This window comes from Gavialis gangeticus, unplaced genomic scaffold, assembly GCF_001723915.1.
Source record: "Gavialis gangeticus isolate Ggan-Ray unplaced genomic scaffold, GavGan_comp1, whole genome shotgun sequence".
Taxonomy (NCBI): Eukaryota; Metazoa; Chordata; order Crocodylia; family Gavialidae; genus Gavialis; species Gavialis gangeticus.
The window spans coordinates 10,321,772-10,327,673 of record NW_017729025.1 but is presented as its reverse complement, the minus strand read 5'-3'; the positions used below and the strand labels follow the sequence as shown (position 1 = coordinate 10,327,673).

The 5,902-nt window shown below is 44.0% G+C and overlaps 1 protein-coding gene across 1 annotated transcript in view; it reads right to left on the bottom strand.

The window, feature by feature from the left end:
• Positions 1 to 5,902, bottom strand: part of DHRS7 (dehydrogenase/reductase 7) — a 38,864-nt gene that overhangs the window by 32,324 nt on the left and 638 nt on the right. The window lies entirely within an intron of this gene.

Below are 5,902 nucleotides of genomic sequence, written 5' to 3'. Positions count from 1 at the left end.
CTGCTCTTCTGGTCCTTGAAATGCCCTGAGCTGGTGAAGTTGCACAGGGACAGCTCGCTCATTTTGGGGACCATCTCACTGCTGCCTCCTCTTAGGTGAAGAATCCAGCTGGAAGAGAACCTGTGACTGGCTGGAGTTCTGGTTCAGGTGAGTGCTGGCAAAGCTCTGGTTTTTCAGACCCAGCCTCAGAGCTTCCAGGTGTTGTCAGCATCTTGGACATGGATCCAGTTCAGTTCTTGGATGCAGGGATTACCATTCTGGTGTTCACACAGCCACAGCGTCTGCCTCTTGTGGTTCGGACCAGGCAGAGCTGGCTCCAGCAAGTCACAGATCAGCTTGTTGTAAATCTCAGAAAAGAAAAAAAAACCCCCAGAAAAATCAACCACGTCACTCAAAGCACGATCTCCCCAAAACATAGCTGCAATTACTGTCCCTCCCCCACACTGCAAGGCATGCTGGGCTGGGTGCTCTCTCCCACCCTTGGTGTCAGAGCCACAGTACAGGCAGTCCTTGACTTACAGCAATTCGCACTTGCGGTGCTCCGCCATTTATACCCACGTTATTACTTACGGCACTGGATCCTCACACTTATGGCACCACGGGGAAATTCACAATGAGAAAGACAGGGCAGCAAAACAAACATCCCTGGATCAGTCTCTCAAAAAGCCATCAAGTGGTCCTAAGTCTCCCCAAAATCTCCCCAAAGAAGCCCTTCTGAATGTCATGACCCTAATGAAGGTGTTCCTTCACCTTCCAATTAAATAAAATTACGTGATTAGTTACTGTATTGCCTTGTTTAATTGATTTGTATACAGTACACTTCAGAAAGCTTTGTACTGTATAGTGTATATCATTTATAGTCGATTTTATAGAAATGACCATAAACACCATATTTAAATGAACTATTTAAAGTTGGGCATCAGGCCCTTGGTCAGGAATGTAACCCCCTATTATAACATTGTTCCTATAGGGGGCGGGAAATCAGATTGGACTTGCATAGTTTCGACTTACAGCACCTTTTCCAGGAACATAACTCGCCGTAAGTGTGAGGACTGCCTGTACTCCAGACAATTGTGAACCACTTCTAATCAAGATATTGTTATGCGTGTCCACACCCTCCAAATGAAGCAGAGTTAAAACCAGAGCAGTTCTGCTACACTTGTGTCTACAGTCAGCCAGACAGAACTGCTCCCAAGTTCATGTCAGCACCCTTTAATATTGATACAATTGCCTCATGGGGTATGGGCAGATGAGCATTTCGATTGGCTAACCTTAGTACTGGTGAGAGTTTGAATTTTCTTATCTTAATGGGCAAGAAGGAAACCTGCTTAAGAAGGTGGTTCCAACAAAAAGGGACCTCAACAGTGAAAGTGTCACATCCATGGCAAGTATGACAAGCATGCAAACACTTTAAGCCATGCAGTTTGGCAGCTGAAGGATTTAGTGTAGAGCTCGCCAAAGTTTTTTCCATGCCAGCTCACAGACCCCAGGATGGACCTACTAGTCTATGCAGTTCCATCAGCTGGACCTGGCTATCTTCCATTGCCAGGCCTTCATTTGCTGTCAAGTCACCTTTTCTGTTGACAATATATTTTTATGGCGATCCAATACAGTACCATTCGAGAAAGGGATTTACAAAAAGGTTTAACGCCCTCTCATAAGATGAAGTATTACATTGGATATGTTTTCCTTCTTTCACGAAGTCCTCCGAATCTAACAGTATATTAAATCAGAGCCAGCTGCCATCAGTGCATGTGTTCATGCCACGGTTTAGCTGTTCTAGTGGTTCTGAACAACTGACCTGTCCAAGTGTGGTACTGAGTCTGTGTCCTAAATAATTACCTGTTGCCCTTGCTACTTGGGAAACTCTGAGAAGATAAAAAACACAAATTAAGATGTGAGAATTAAGTGTTTTGAATTAGACACTACCACATGCTTCTTTAACATCTTATTTGGATCCTGGATAGTCTCAGCCAGGTTTCTGGGACATAGCACAGATGCATGGATCAACAGCACTCTTAGTTCAAAAGTCCAGGGCTGCAACATGATTTGTTAATGATTACATCTGTATTTATCCTATATACAGACAGAGCTAAACCTTGTTTTCACAGTGCTGGACAAACAGTATTGAACCAGTTATGCCCTTAGTACAGGCCCCCGAATTGCATGAGTAGCATTTGTGGCAAAGGTTGCAAGAGTGTTTGTGCACTTGGAGTAATAACCCCCTAGGCAATAACCCCCATTCTGTGCAGTATAAAGTTACTGCTGGTAGCACCCTACCGGGTTTTTCCATTCCACATCAGAAAGTTTGTGGGCTAGACTATATTCCTAAAAACACTTATGCTATTGCCCTGCCTGCAATAGGTGTGGGCAGGAGCAACCAGGCAGAACTTTGACCACTTCTGCTGTTGATTGCCAAGAAGTTAGAGACCATGAGTCATTTGGCTGCATTAGGAAATAAGAGCAAGAAGAAACAGCAAATATTTCATTTTGTTACTACAAGCATATCTGACCTGGAGGAGTGTGTGCAATAGGAAGGTGCCATTTTGTGTAGCTTTCAGGAAGAACTGGGTTTGGAATCCAAGGTTCTTCTACTCAGGAGCTCAGAGGTCTCCACGACTCCAACTCTGCATCTCTTCCTTCCTCCATCCCCCCTACTCCTCAACTAGTCCAACAACTTCTTCCTCATTTCCAAGTCTGAACATTTCTTTAACTGCCCCATAGGTCTCCTTCATGAGTCTGTACTGCTTTCTGCAGCAAGGTACACAGTCATCCTAGCAAGCTTTAAGTGTAGCCAGCTTCTGGTACCCAACCTCCCTCAAGTATTTCTTTTTGACTTCCTCTAAAACATCAAATTCCCCAGCTCTTTACAGCAGCCTCCCCTGTAAATGCAGTCCAAACTCATTTCCACTTTAAGGAAGCATTGGAGTATTCCAGGTGTAACAGTTCCACAAAGCAATGGGTGTGCATCTCTATCGAGAAGCTAGTGTAGACCAAGGTTAGGTGTGAACCTGCAGCCCACCAGCTACTCTGGCAACAATCTTAATAAACAATAAATGCAATGTAGCTTACTACGCTCTGAAGCCACAGACTTAAGACAGTAATATAGGCTCCAGATCCAAATTTTATCCCTTGCACCCATCTGTAATATAGATTAGGCAGTAGCTGACTTGCAAACTCCTGTGTAGCTTTAAAAATTCTCTTTGCAGTAGAGTTGTTGTTTTGGTTTTAAGTGCTAGCTACTCAGTTGGTATGAGACAGACATGGATACAGACTGGTCAGGAGTAAGGTTAGGCTGAAAGAGAGAAGAAGAGTATTAAGCATCAGAGAAAAGGAGGATCTCAAAACAGGCTGGATCAAGAAATGCATATAGTTTTAAAGGTCCAGCTCGATACATCTGTGAACAAGAGTATACAGTGATGCTGCCAGTGAGGGCTTGGGTTAGGCATGAAGCCCCAGAAGGCCCCATCCAGTCCCACGCAAGAGAGATATTTGCAAAGCTTGCCTAGAATCCAGCAGCAACAGCAAGCTCACAGATGGGGAACTCATCCATTTCATGCAGAAATCTGCTGTGGGTGAGCAAACCTGGCACCAAGGAGACTTCCTGAACAGGAGCCCCTTGTGCAAATCTGTCTGCAGGATGTGCCATATACAGGGTCCACAGGAGATCAAGCAAAGCAGAACTATACCCCAAGAAGAGCCTTAGTTAAATACTTCTGGGCATTTCTGGCCAGACCATTCAAGACCAGCAGCTGCACTGCCTCTCTCCTAAGTGCCCATTCTTGTGACTTGCATCTCATGCCAGGCTACTGGCAAGAACTTACCACTGATTTCTAACAGCTCATTAGAGCTATAGTTCCCTCTTGGCCAACGCTTCCGCTGTGCAGAGCGGAAATATAATCCCGAGCTATCCATTTCAAAAGAAAGTTGTTCCAAGTAACACTACGCCTCTACCACTTCCGCAGCACTGCTGGGAACGCAGCTCTCTAGCGTGCTCCACAAACCCACTTCTGCACTACACGTGCCAGGCCGGGGAACACAGCACTGAAGCTTCCCCAAGGGTGACAGAGTCTGTTTACACATTGGCAAAGAGCCTTAGGTTTGTATTAAGCGCTGCTCCTATTTGGGGTTCCAACCCATCTCCTGCAGTTGCTCTTAGCTCTTCTTATGCCAAAGGCTTTATCAAACCAATAGCTTATTTTGTTGCAGACCCTCACTTGGCAAGCAGGCAGCCCACCCTCAGCTGCTCCATAGTATTTAAGTATTTTACATGTGGTTGCCCAACTCACTGCCTGGGAACTGAGCTGCAAGTACCACATATGCCAGGGAGAGGCAAGTTCACTTTGCTTCAATCCACTCTTCTTGATTCTCAGGAGTAATATTTAATCTTATTTCACGGTAGTTTGACAAACCCATGCAGACCTGGGCTTCAGCTACAGATGACCAGTGGGGAAGTCTGAGGAGCTCTGCTGATTTATACCAACCAAGGGTACAGTTCTACATGTCACTTGTGAAACTGCTTGATTGAAGGATCCCATGTCCAATTAGATCATTATTGCCCAGAACAGTTTCATCATCCCACCTACACCGACCACAGAACTAGAGGGACAGCTTCTCAAATCCAGAGCTGCTTTGGACTATGGGGTCTCTTTGTGGACCCTACTTCCAGCTGGTAGTGCTGGCCCAGGGAGCCTCTCTCGTGGTATCCATATCTACAGATTCCATTTTCAAACAAGTCCTAATTATTCCCAGGCTGTTACTCCATGTGAAATGTCAATGCAAGTATTGTTTTTAAAGTCCACCACAGAGGGGAAACAGACAGGAAGGAATATAAAATTAGAGCCAAAGAGGAGTTCCTTTTATCGGTTTGAGTGGAAAAAAATGCACTGACTACTGGTACTGAGAAATGGCAGGAAAAATAAGGGTTATAAATTACCTTGGTAGGTACAAGGGGAACAAAAGAAAAATATAAAAATAAAAAACAAGTAAGAACATTTGCAACTAAACTACACATAATACATGTAAAGGCCTGTTTAAGATTTGCTTCCACAGATCTGCAATTAACTGATTTTCATCAGATTATTAAATGGTATTTGATTAATGAAAGTGATCAGTCAAACATTAAACGGCAATCAAGGCATGATTGTGTCCAATTGCTAGCTGAGAAGAGCAAACTCACTGCCTAATCACAAACAGGAAATCTTCAGAATCATTCGAGACTGATTTTGCTGTAATTTGGCTAAGACTCCTAAAAGTCATGTGGCCCCATTAATCCAAGGACAGCCAACCTGAAAATTTCTTATTTATTTTTGCAGAAATGAAAAGTTAATGTAGTTCTTGACAGCAATGCCGAAGCTTACCTGCTGTGCATCACACTACAGGCAACACTGCAGTCGCACAAGAATCTAATCCATTTCATTTTGCTGCTCCTCTAGCAAGATCTAACCAATTATTTTTGGCACTAGGAAGGCCATGAAGTTGAAGCCGCACAGAGCAGGATGGGAGAACAGACTCCTTATATGTACCACTTGTAGGAGCCAGAATGGAGTGGGGGAGATGATCAGGCTCAATTGCTATATTTTCTTCAAAAGGCCTCTCCAACTTCTCTCTCCCAATCCCATCTGTTTTTATCCCCCTCATACTGGTCAATGTCTCAATTTAGAGACCTGGCTAGAAAGAATCCTGGTAAGACTGGTCAAATATTCAGTCGTTTTGGAACCAATACTTACAAAACTACCTTCCGATCATACCTGGTATTGTTGCAGTACCCAAAAGCTAGTTGTACAACAGTTATAGATTTGATTCCTACTGTGTGCCTAAAATTACTGCTGTGGTAACATTGCCACCTTCAGAAGAAGCTTCCCACACAAACACACAAACACACAAACACACAAACACACAA